General features: G+C 36.0%; 1 protein-coding gene across 2 annotated transcripts in view; it reads right to left on the bottom strand.

Moving 5' to 3' along the window:
- LOC138703025 (uncharacterized) overlaps nt 1-13509 on the bottom strand; it is a 601413-nt gene that overhangs the window by 105368 nt on the left and 482536 nt on the right. The gene's annotated exons all lie outside the window — the stretch shown is intronic.

The raw sequence follows: 13509 nt of genomic DNA, 5'->3' as shown, positions 1-13509 counted from the left end.
ACGCGTAGAATTTATTAAAATGTAGCCTATTATTAAAGAAAAAAGTTATCCGTTCGCCAAGCATTCCGTGCATTACGTGAACTGTACGGTGTATGTAAGATACAGCGCTATGATAAGGGATTATTTTTGGCTTCAATTAGAAAGTATGATCTCAGAAACGTCTCGTTTCAGCAAGATGGCACCACGTGTCATACTGCTCACGAAACAGTCGACGTTTTGAGGGAGAAGTTCAGAGGCTTATCATTTCGCGTGGTGCTGGTGTTAACTGCCCCCGAAATCATTCGATTTAACGTCGATGGATTACTTCTTATGGGGTTATGTTAACAAGCCAGAAAAAGTTAATGACCTAAAGAACAATATCATGTGTTATTCGTGAAATTAAGCCTGGTTTATGTTTGTCTGTTATTGAAAACTGAAACGAAGCCGCGGCGGTCATTTAACTGACGTTCTCGTTCATACGTAACACCTAGGGGTCGGAAGTTGATGACCTAAAAGTCACAGAAAAATTACCTACGAAATGATCTTAAATTTACGAAAATATGACATCAAATAAAAATATGGCCATGATTTTAATAGTAAAATACAAACAAAATAGTATAGCCTACTTCCATCTGTGGAAAATACATTGATCCCATTCTCATTCACTAACTGTGGCAATTGTTTACTTTCGGCATCTTTACGCTTCACTTGTGTGATACAATATGCTGACCGCGGGCACTGCAGCTGCAGTATTTGTTCTGTTGCATTGAATGGGAGGAAGCACGTAACACATGTGATCAGGAGTCAAGGCTGATATGGAAAATTCTTTTAAGACGCAATACGTAAGCAATCTGCAGTAGGTTCTCGAATATAGAATACAACTACTTACTTACTTGCTGGCTTTTAAGGAACCCGGAGGTTCATTGCCGCCCTCACATAAGCCCGCCATCGGTCCCTATCCTGAGTAAGATTAATCCGGTCTCTACCATCATATCCCACCTCCCTCAAATCCATTTTAATATTATCTTCCCATCTACGTCTCGGCCTCTCGAAAGGTCTTTTTCCCTCCGGCCTCCCAACTAACATTCTATATGCATTTCTGGATTCGCCCATACATGCTACATGCCCTGCCCATCTCAAACGTCTGGATTTAATGTTCCTAATTATGTCAGGTGAAGAATACAATGCGTGCAGCTCTGCGTTGTGTAACTTTCTCCATTATCCTGTAACCTCATCCCTCTTAGCCCCAAATATTTTCCTAAGAACCTTATTCTCAAACACCCTTAATCTCTGTTCCTCTCTCAAAGTGAGAGTCCAAGTTTCAGAGCCATACAGAGAATATACCTACACCGTAAAAAAAAAGTCCGTTCATAAGGAGAAAAGGGCAAAAATGAAACAAATAGTAGAACATTTCCTAAAAAATGACCAATAGATAATAAAATATCAAAAAATGCAAAATAAAAGTAGGTTATACAAGTTTGTATTAGTTCCTGTTGAAGTGAAACGAGTTTGTATTGCATCCTGCATTGTCTGTGATGTCACAGGAAAAGATATTTCATCAACTTCCGAACTCTAGTAATAGCATTAAGTGTGCTTCAAAATAAATAAATAAATCAATAAAAATAAATAAATATATATAAGTAAATAAATAAGTAAGTAAATAAGTAAGTAACTAATTAAGTAAATAAATAAGTAAATAAATAAATAAATAAATCTCCTTCGTTTATACAATTTATTTCATTTTAAAAGCATGACACTCTTATTGGAAGACACTTTAGATACGCTTCCATTTCAAATGTCTTTATCCAAAGTTTGTGAATGTCACTTTCCATTTTCAACCCTTTGGAGATGGCGAACCAAGACTAGACGTAACAAATAGTGCAACTACGTGGTTAAGGCAACATGGTGCAAGGTCGCCGCTTACGATAACACAGCACAAACGTAAAACAAAAAATAAGCTCCCAATATTCAGTTTATAGCAGAAATTTGAATTGGAGCCAGGAACGCTACATCCTGTGCCACAGCGGAAGATCTAAAATGCTGAGAACAGCAGTCTGTGCCATTCAAATGAAGACGGTCTGGATGTGTGTCAGGTCAAGACGTTCGAGGTCAGACTCGGCAATTTATTTTTGTTTTCTTTACGGTGTCAGTGCTCTTCGGGCTGCGAGGCGGGGGGAGGCGCAGGAGGTCCTTCTGTTGAAGATCAATATTAATTCCAATATCTAGGTCGGGGTTGTGGTGTGTTGGTGGTTGATGCGGGTTGCTGCAGGCTGTGGGTGCACCAGCCCCTTCCCTCGCCGATCTGCATCGTTATTTTCTTGTCTGGTTCACCCCATGAACACAGACCGGGACCATAAACTCAATTTAATGTGCAGATCTAGTCATTTGTGGACAGAACACAAGAGAGATCAGTCCACTCTTTCTAAGGTTGAAGCTCATGTATGGGATCTTCAAGTAAGAAGGTATTCAGTTCAGAAATAAGTACAGGAATCAGAACTAGTGGTATGACAGTTTGGTAAAAAGTTAAACTATAGTATTGCAACAAATCACAGGTTCGAAAAGCATGAGACTGAACCATAAGAAGTCAATTCAGATAAACAATGAGACTATTGGGTATTACTTACTTACTTATGGCTTTTAAGGAACCCGGAGGTTCATTGCCGCCCTCATATAAGCCCGCCATTGCTCCCTATCCTGTGCAAGATTAATCCAGTCTCTATCATCATATCCCACCTCCCTCAAATCCATTTGAATATTGTCCTCCCATGTACGTCTCGGCCTCCCCAAAGGTATTTTTCCTTCCGGCCTCCCAACTAACACTCTATATGCATTTCTGGATTCGTCTATACGTGCTACATGCCCTGTCCATGTCAAACGTCTGAATTTAATGTTCCTAATTATGTCAGGTGAAGAATACAATGCGTGCAGTTCTGCGTTGTGTAAGTTCCTCCATATAGAGAAATACCAACTGGAAGAATTGGAGGTGATAGGTTTGATGAGTGGGCGTGAGAAATAATAATAATAATAATAATAATAATAATAATAATAATAACAATAATAATAATAAAATTCTCGGCTTCGTATTAGCTATATTCATAACTAGTGAGGTCCTTGCTTCTTCCAGTTTCTTCAGTTGTTTTATTGATAGAAGACGAAGCTAGTCTACTAGATAATTTTATTTATTTATTTATTTATTTATTTATTTATTTATTTATTTATTTATTTATTTATTTATTTATTTATTTATTTATTTATTTGTTTATTTATTTATTTATTTATTTATTTATTCATTTATTATTATTATTATTATTATTATTATTATTATTTATTTTGCTAATAATTGTAACATAAAATATAATATATACAGAAAACCTTTAGCTCGCCCTTGAAAGAGTAGAACTTAGTTTTCATTTTAACACATGAAAGTGATTATTATTTTCTCTGAATTACTTTATTGGACAGCCATTAGTAGGTATAGGTCTGCGATAACAGAAATAGGAAATATAAATAATTCATGCAGGAAAGTAAAGTCTATCCCTCTAGCAAACACGATATCAATGTAAGGGTAAGATCAGTTGCTAAGCAAGCGACGTCAGAATAGAGTCATGTAATATCGCATTGCCGTTGCTAAACAAGTGACGTCAGATGTTGATATTTTCGTAAAGGTTTATTCATTTTACATTCGAGCATAAACGTTTCTAGTTAAAAGAATAAGCGATATAAAGGCAATAGACATGTTGAATTCAGTTCTAAGAAGGAAAAACATTTTAAATAAGACAAAATCTTTTATCTACTAGGCATTGGTTAGAAGTATTTTAGTCTAAGGCGCTGAAACTTGGATACTTTACATATTGAAGCAATGAATTATGTGCAACAGAGATGAATTTGTAGAGAAGAGACGCTAGGAGACTGCGGAAATAAAAGTTAAGGGACACTGTCGAGAAATGATGAAGTTTAAAAAGACAATTTTGGATGACATTGAAATAAAATAACTTTGCTGGTATGGGCACATAAAAAGAAAACATACGGATACAATCCCGAGGAAATATAAGAGAATGGGAAGCAGATGGACTGAGTAGGAGAGGAAGGCTGAAAGAGAAGTAGATGCATGCATGGAGTCCAGCAGCATATGCAGGAGTATGGTGTAAACTGTAAATTGAAGACGATGCTTATAATAAAAATATATGGAGATATAATATTAATAGTTTCGTATGAAGAAAATTGTATTGTAGAGAATTTCTAAATAAAAATAGCATTATTATTGTTGTTGTAAGCGTTATCATCAATCCTGGCATTGTATTATACTGTGGACATGCTTTAAAACAGCAGCACTGCTGCCATTCCTCAGTCTGGGAACTGGGAGTTAATGTGAAATTGTTGGGTTATGTCACGCACAGATCTGGCTCACGAAAAGGGAAAATTGTCTTCATATCTTATGTGTCTAGCCGTGATTCCAGTAGCAAAACAAATTGCTTTTGAATTGAGAAGAAATATTATTACAGCACAATTATTTATTACTGGATGTATTGTATTCATGTCTCAGCAATTCTGTTCTGAATTAATTGTCATGATGCATGAATAACATGAAAGGCTTTAGACACGTTCATGCTGAAATTGGAATGGCCTAGAAACTTTGCGTGTAGCTTTCAAGCAGGGTCCTGCAGGGTCTTTTATTTTGCCTTAAATTTCTCAGTTTACATCCCTCCTAAAGTAAGCTATGTTATAAAATCCGTCGCCCTCGACCGGGTCCGAGCCCACGAACCTCGGACCTAATGATCAGAATTGGGGCCGCAACACCACAGATAATGACAGTTATTGAACAGAAATGATAAAGTAAAGCATCCAATGTATCTATTTTTAATTAAATTAGAATTTTCCTTCATTTTATTATAAAAGCTACGTCAGCGCATTGGTATCGCCATTCAGCGCGGTAATGCTACAAGTATTCTGGCGTCCTTCCCCGAGTCCTCTTATTTAGATGAGATTTTCTTCCTTTAATTATTCAATTTATTTGTATCTTATTATAGTAGGCCTATACATATCAATGTAAATACAATTTCACTAGAATAATAAATTTGGTAGTTATTTTGTATAAAAACTAATTTTATACTTTTTTACATAGACTCGTAAATTTAACTGATTTGTCACTTCATTGTAACAAAAATGTTTGATTTTTAGATACAAATTATTTTTATGAAATTTTAGTAATATTGAAATAAACTTGCCTACAGTTTAACCATACTTCTCAAAACTGACAGCTTAAGGTAATATATAACTAATTTCACTTTTCTCAGAAAACATCACACAATGCAAAATATATTTGTACATTGGTTTCAAGCTGAAATATGCCTTAATTCACGTTGAGGTATTCAGCTTGCTCATAGGTGCTCGAGGTACTATACCAGCTTTTTTCGAAGAATTTCGACGGAAATTTATTCTGCCAACATCTTTGAGGGATGACATTGTGATAATTGTGTTAAAAAATCCTGGCAAATCCTAATTAATCACATGGTGCCACATTAATAGCAATTGTAATGTTTCACGCCCTTTTCTTTGTTTCCCTTTTTTAAAATTCAATATCTATGTTTACATATGTATAATAATTATTTTGAGGATATACTGAGTCCGTAAGGGCTACCCTCAATGGGGGGCAGAAATGCCAGACACCATCATGTTCGATCCTTAATTGCAAATGCTTTAAGAAAAAAGTCTTGGAGAGTAGAAGAGGAAGTTTTTTGCCTTGCTACTAATGGCTCCTCTAGACATATTGACATCATAGCGTATTCCCAGGCTACCAAGAAAGGATATATAATTGATCCTACTATAAGGATTGAAACGGGGAGTAGCCAGCCGGATAATGTCAATAAAGAAAAGATCGACATTTATCTGTCAACGGTTGATTACTTTAAAGCAAAATACCAGCTTGAAGACATTGAGGTGATTGGTATTCTTATTGGAACTCGTGGTGTGATTCCCAAGTTCTTTGAAAGCTTCAGGAAGACTTTTGAACTACCACAGACACTTGCTGCTGACATCATAATTTCAGTTTTGAAAAGCTCTTGCCAAATTCTGAGTCATCATATTCACTCTGTTTAATTTTTTTTCCTTCACTTTATAATTCATATATGTTTATTTTAATTTTCTTCTACAAAATTTATATAAACATTTAATAGGGTAAACTAGGGTCTGTTGGACAGTCGGGCATGTTGGACACTCTGTACTTTAACGTGTTACCTCGCCACTTGTGGGCACCAGATTCTGCTAGAAGTCAATGACAGAAGTAGCCACGAGTGGGGCTACTTCCGTCATTAACTTCTAGCAGAATGTGATGCCCACAAGTGGCGAGGTAACACGTTAAAGTACAGAGTGTCCAACATGCCCGACTGTCCAACAGACCCTAGTTTACCCTATTGTAAAATTCATGTAGGAGAGTATACTGAGCCCTTCTGGGCTATCTCCAATGGGAGGCAGTTATTATCTTATCTTATCTATTTTTATAAAAGCTTCATATTTTTTTATTGGAAAAGCTTCATTTCTCACACTAGTTTATTAAACCGTGTCGGACTGTAAAGAAAACAACTATCGCAATGTCATTTTATTTTTTTATAGGTGCTCGAGGGACTATACCAGCTTTTTTCGAAGAATTTCGACGGCAGTTTGCTCTGCCAACATCTCTGAGGGATGACATTGTGATAATTGTGTTAAAAAATCCTGGCAAATCCTAATTAATCACATGGTGCCACATTAATTGCAATTGTAATTTTTCACGCCCTTTTCTTTGTTTCCCTTCTTTAAAATTTAATATCTATGTTTACATATGTATAATAATTTTTTGAGGATATACTGAGTCCGTAAGGGCTACCCTCAATGGGGGGCAGTTTAATATTATTATTATTATTATTATTATTATTATTATTATTATTATTATTATTATTATTATTATTATTATAGGCTTGGTACTGTGAAATTTAATTTTCCTACCAATTTCTTTCTATTGTTCTATTAAAATTATAGCATATACCTATTAACCTGTTGTATCCTATAGGATACATTGTCAATTTAAGGTTAACTAATGCCACCAGATTATCATTTGACATTTCTGGTCTCTCCTGACAATGGCTTACTTGTAATCCACTTCTGAGGTTGGGGCGCGTGGAAGACGGAGTTACGCTGCCCGATGATATTATAATGATAAGGTGATTATGAAGTGCCAGGAGAGGTCTTAAACCTAAGCCCAACCTAATTTCCAACGGATACATGAATATTCCCCTTTAAGGAAACATTTCTGTGTTCTAACCGGAAATCGAACTCGGGACCTCATGAACTATAGTCAGAAGCTCTGACCACTAGTCCATGAGGCTGGTCAAAGCTTCATATCTGTTTTGATTTTGAATTCAAATTTCCCTATAGAATGTTGCGAGCCATAATATTTTTGTGTGCAACGGTTACACACGTCATGTTCTTTTTTTATATCGAATTCAGATTTCCTTATACAATATTGCGAGCAATAATATTTGTGTGCGCAACGGATACACACGTCATGTTTTTTATTTCGAATTCAAATTTCGTTATACAGTGTTGCGAGCAATAGTATTTGTTTTGCGCAACGGTTACACACGTCATGTTTTTTATTTCGAATTCAAATTTCCTTATACAATGCTGCGAACAATAATATTTTTGTGCGCAACGGATACACACGTCATGTTTTTTATTTCGAATTCAAATTTCGTTATACAGTGTTGCGAGCAATAGTATTTTTTTTGCGCAACGGTTACACACGTCATGTTTTTTATTTCGAATTCAAATTTCCTTATACAATGTTGCGAACAATAATATTTTTGTGCGCAACGGATACACACGTCATGTTTTTTATTTTGAATTCAAATTTCCTTATACAATGTTGCGACCAATAGTATTTTTTGTGTGCAACGGTTACACACGTCATGTTTTTTATTTCGAATTCAAATTTCCTTATACAATGTTGCGAACAATAATATTTTTGTGCGCAACGGATACACACGTCATGTTTTTTTATTTTGAATTCAAATTTCCTTATACAATGTTGCGACCAATAGTATTTTTTGTGTGCAACGGTTACACACGTCATGTTTTTTTATTTCGAATTCAAATTTCGTTATACAATGTTGCGAGCAATAGTATTTTTTTTTTTTGCGCAACGGTTACACACGTCATGTTTTTTATTTCGAATTCAAATTTCCTTATACAATGTTGCGAGCAACAGTAATATTTTTGTGCGCAACGGATACACACGTCATGTTTTTTTATTTTGAATTCAAATTTTCTTATACAATGTTGCGAGCAATAGTATTTTTTTTTTTGCGCAACGGTTACACACGTCATGTTTTTTATTTCGAATTCAAATTTCCTTATACAATGTTGCGAGCAACAATAATATTTTTGTGCGCAACGGATACACACGTCATGTTTTTTATTTTGAATTCAAATTTTCTTATACAATGTTGCGAGCAATAGTATTTTTTTTTTTTTTTGCGCAACGGTTACACACGTCATGTTTTGATTTTGAATTCAAATTTCTCTATACAATATTGCGAGCAATAGTATGCGCATATATGCAGGAAATGAAGCTGTGGTGGAAAGAGTAGGTGAATAAAGAATGATACTGAAACTGATCAGGAAAAGGAATTGGTTGGGTCACTGGTTGAGAAGAAACTGCCTACTGAAGGATTCACAGAAAGGAATGGTGAACGAGAGAAGAGTTCGGGGCAGAAGAAGATATCAGATGATAGACAACATTAAGATATATGGAACATGCACGGAGACAAAGAGGAAGATAGAAAATAGGAAAGATTGCAGAAAGTTGGGTTTGCAGTGAAAGACCTGCCCTTAGGCAGAATACTATGAATGAATTAATACTTATCTGCATTTAAAAAAGAGGAAAAAAGGAGGTTTGATATGTGAGTAAATACGGAAACCACCATACCATAAAAACATGATGCCTGCATCACTCTCCTAAGGGCTTTATTGTCAAGAAATCAGCATTAGTTAACAACAGCAATATTTTGGTTTTTCTTGTGAAGATATTTTACAGTATTACGTAAACTTGTCTCATTAAGTAGCAGTAGTGAGAAACTTTCCTTTGTTCGAAATGTGTAATAAATCTAAATTTTTGGAAGTAAACTTCGTGATAACAGTTTACTGCTAGTACAAATGTGACATGATATTACACACGACGTAGGCTGTCTCAGTGCATTAGCCGGAATATGACATCAAGTTCCCCGAACTTCCAGTCCCATTCCCAGTGCTGGGTGCTCGTTATTGACCAATAGTCCGCCATACGCCGCGCCGTTCATTAATGGTTCACGCCCATGCCGTGGCCTCGAGTGAACAACAAACTCCCGTAATATGTGCGGCTTAATTAGTCCTAGCAACGCATTTTCCACGCCACTTGCTTCCACCAAACCAATGTTATGGTGTGATTACTATAGTAATTGCGACTCAGCGTTTTCTGACCTGTTCGTGTATCGATTGTGAGACCATTTTGTTTATCTCCACATTCTACTTGTAACATCTATGTCGCTAATGTAAATAATATTAGCTCAATTCACAGTTCTAGTCTGTTATTATTTAAAGAGTTTCGAGGTTTGGCGTTACTTTCTGCTACAAAAAATTATACTAATAATTTACTGTTGCTGAACAGTACTACTATTATAAGTAGTGAGTAGTAGTAGTAGTAGTAGTACTAGTAGCCGTAGTAGTAACAGTAGCAGCTATAGTAGTAGTAGTAGCTGCTAGCATCATTAGTAGTAGTAGCAGTAGCAGTAGTAACAGTAGCAGTAATTTTAGTGATAGCACTATTAGTAGTAGTAGCAGTAATTGTAGTAGCAACAGCAGTAATAGTAGCAATAGTAAGAGCTAGTATCATTAGTAGTAGTAGTAGTAGTAGTAGCAGTAGTAGCACTATTAGTAGTAGCAGCAGTAGTAACAGTAGTAGCAGCTAGCATCATTACTAGTAGCAATAGCAGGGGTAGCAGTAATAGTAGTAGTAGCAGCAGAAGCAATAATAACAGTTGCAGTAATTTTAGTAGTAACACTATTACTAGTAGCAATAGCAGCAGTAGTAGCAGTGATTGTAATAGTAGCACTATTAGTAGTAGTAACAGCAGCAGTAGTAGTAGTAGCAATAGTAGGAACTAGCATCATTAGTAGTAGCAGTAGTGGTAGCAGCAGAAGTAGCAGCAGCAGCTAGCATCATTTGTAGCAGTAGTAGCAGCAGCAGCGGTAGCAGGAGTAGCAGTAGTAACAGTAACAGTAATTTTAGTAGTAGCACTATTAGTAGTAGTAACAACAGTAGTAGTAGTAGCAATAGTAGGAACTAGCATAATTAGTAGTAGCAGTAGTGGTAGCAGCAGAAGTAGCAGCAGTAGCAGCTAGCATCATTTATAGCTGTAGTAGCAGCAGCAGCGGTAGCAGGAGTAGCAGTAGTAACAGTAACAGTAATTTTAATAGTAGCACTATTAGTAGTAGTAACAGCAGTAGTAGTAGCAATAGTAGAAACTAGCATCATTACTAGTAGCTGTAGTAGGAGTAGTAGTAGCAGCAGAAGTAGCAGTAGTAGCAACTAGCATCATTTGTAGCAGTACTAGCAGCAGCGGTAGCAGGAGTAGCAGTAGTAACAATAACAGTAATTGTAGTAGTGCACTATTAGTAGTAGTAATAGCAGTAGTAGTAGCAATAGAAGGAACTAGCATCATTAGTAGTAGCTGTAGTAGCAGTAGTAGCAGCAGAATTAGGAGCTAGCATCATTTGTAGCAGCAGTAGCAGCAGCGGTAGCAGGAGTAGCAGTAGTAACAGTAACAGTAATTGTAGTAGTAGCAGCAGTTACCATAATTATGTAGTTATAGAGTAGTAGCAGCATTAGCTGTAGTAGAAGCAGTAGCAGTGGCAGTAATTGTATTATTTTACTCAAAACGGTTTGAACTATAATATCATAAGGTTATGACCTTTTTTTCGTGAATCACCCTGTGTAACGAAGGCGTATTTTCATCTACATTTCAAAACCCACAATTTGCTGAGGATTACATTGGAATAATACGATTCCATGTTGCTACTTCCCTTGCGATTCCACCATTTGTGAAAATCCTATTATTGACACATATTTTTCGTAAGGGTGAAATCGGAACATACGAATGGGCTTGACTGTTGACGGTTGAAAAAGATGATAATGGCGGTAATATAATACTTAAGCCCATTAAGGGGATGCGCTACTGAATTTTCTAATTTCTACATTTTAAGAGATAATGTATTGAAATTTTAACAGCATATTATGATCATGATTATGAATTAACCAGAAAAATTTCAATGATCTAAGTCAAGAAATAACTCTTTTAAAAATAAAATTTGAAAATAACAGTTTATTTTTGGAAACCGTTTTTTGGAATCTAAAACAAGAGTTTTCTGTGTTTTTATAGTGCATATTACAGCTGAAACACAGGTTGTGGTAATGGAGCATTGGAATTTAGCATATGAAGAGTAAAATAAAAAAAAAAAACATAACATTTCTTCAAAAACTGTCATTTTTCAGTAGCGCATTCCCTTAAGGGTGAATTGAAAAAATTTAAAGACGGTAATTTAGTTTAAAGATTTCTTTGCTTAGGCCTACATAAAGTTATACTTGCATCCTACATCTTTTCCAGTACAATGATAAAATATTTTTTATAGAACACTGATGAAAGAAAATGATTTTATTATAAGTTATTTATGTTGTCGAAACCCCTGTTAAACTGTAGAAAAAAATGTTGTTCACTTCTGATTAATTTTACTAGCGGAAAGCTAGTAGTGGAGAATACTCCGTTTTCTGAAAATTGTTGTGCCTCTTCACGGGCATAATTGCATCTTTACATAATCGCACAAAATGAACTAAGCAGAATATAAAATAAAATAACTCTAGTAAAATTAAAATATGACGAAGATGCTAAGGCGTAAAAATTCTGCAAGTATCTTCATCAACATGAGATGAAAGTGTCTACGTATGTATTCCTTGTTTGCAGCAATCTAGTGCTTTCTTCTGTAACTCTCGGGCGCTATAGTCCGGGATACCAGACAACACTTGGAGAGCATAACAAAGATTGTGCAAGTCTAAGGCATCTGTAAGTGTCTCTTTGCTCTCTGCAACACAAAGGCAACGCGCACACGCCAGTTCAAACGATAGTGACACATGTCACGATGTCGACACGTTAGGTTGCTAGCATAATCCGCATGGCTGCCTGCCTACTAGGAGTAGTAGCAGTATCGAGACCATCGCTTAAGGCTGGTTCACAATGAACCGGGAACGGAAACGAGAATGGGAACGAGAACGGAAATATTGTTAAAATAAATGTATTTAAATGTGAACATTCACAATTAACTATTGTGAACGCTCACATCAAAATGCATTTATTTTAACATTATTTCCGTTCTCGTTCTTGTTGTCGTTTCTGTTCCCGGTTTATTGTGAACCAGCCTTTAGGCTACATATTCCCATATTATACGAGAGTCATCGAGAAAGAAAGGGCCTTTCGAACCTAAATAAATAACAAACTTAAAAAAATAATAATTCAACAGATAATAACTTACAGTAGATTAACAGGAAAATCAAAGCTACGTAGAAAAAAAATAGAGGATATTAGACAGACATGACATAAAGTTAATGGACAAAGGGTAATAAGAACACGAAAGGAATGGAATCAACATAAAACAAGAATGTCGACCGACAGAATTGTTCATGCTGTTCGAGATGGATCTGCTCAAGGGCGGCGATCACCGGAAATATTACAGAAGAGATGGCAGGACTCGTAATTTGGATCTAATAGACAAAAAGAAGAAGAATAAGAAGAAGAAGCGATAACCGAAGTGATTATAAAACATCGACAGAAGGAAACTAAAATAAGCAAAGCTTTCTAGTCAAAGAAACACGAATATTTATAAATCATAGCGGGACGAATTTATGAATGTCCACCGCCTCTGCATTCAGCTAGTCCTGACCCGTACCTTTAACTTTATCGTCAATATCAATGCATCTGCCTCTAAAGAACTGCTTCAGATGTGCGAAGATACGGTAATCCGCTAGGCTAGGGGAAAAAGGCTCGACTGAAAGGAGACATCGTATCTGCTCGTCAAATCCTGAGTGATGAAGTAGGACCGGGCAGCTTATTTCTCGTCGTCAACGTTTATTCTGTTGCCAATAAAAAGCGACGCAGTTTTCGATATTTACCCTCGTTCATTGCACCCTTCCCGTGTACTGCAACAAGACGTTGGTAAGTTTAGGGATACTTGGTAGACACTGCCAACTTGTTCAGTATGCTTTGGATCTAGCCTACATTACTTGAAAATAGATTGAATTTTGTCCGAACAATAGTAGATAGAAAAACAAAATTTTCACCACTCATTAAAACAATAAGTACATGTTGGTAAGTTTAGGGACACTTGGTAGACATTGTCAACTATTCAGTTTGCTTTAGGCCTACATTACTTGAAAATAGATTGAATTTTGTCCGAACTATAGTAGATAGA

This window comes from Periplaneta americana, chromosome 7 (assembly GCF_040183065.1).
Source record: "Periplaneta americana isolate PAMFEO1 chromosome 7, P.americana_PAMFEO1_priV1, whole genome shotgun sequence".
NCBI classification, from domain to species: domain Eukaryota; kingdom Metazoa; phylum Arthropoda; class Insecta; order Blattodea; family Blattidae; genus Periplaneta; species Periplaneta americana.
This window is presented reverse-complemented; position numbering and strand designations above follow the sequence as displayed.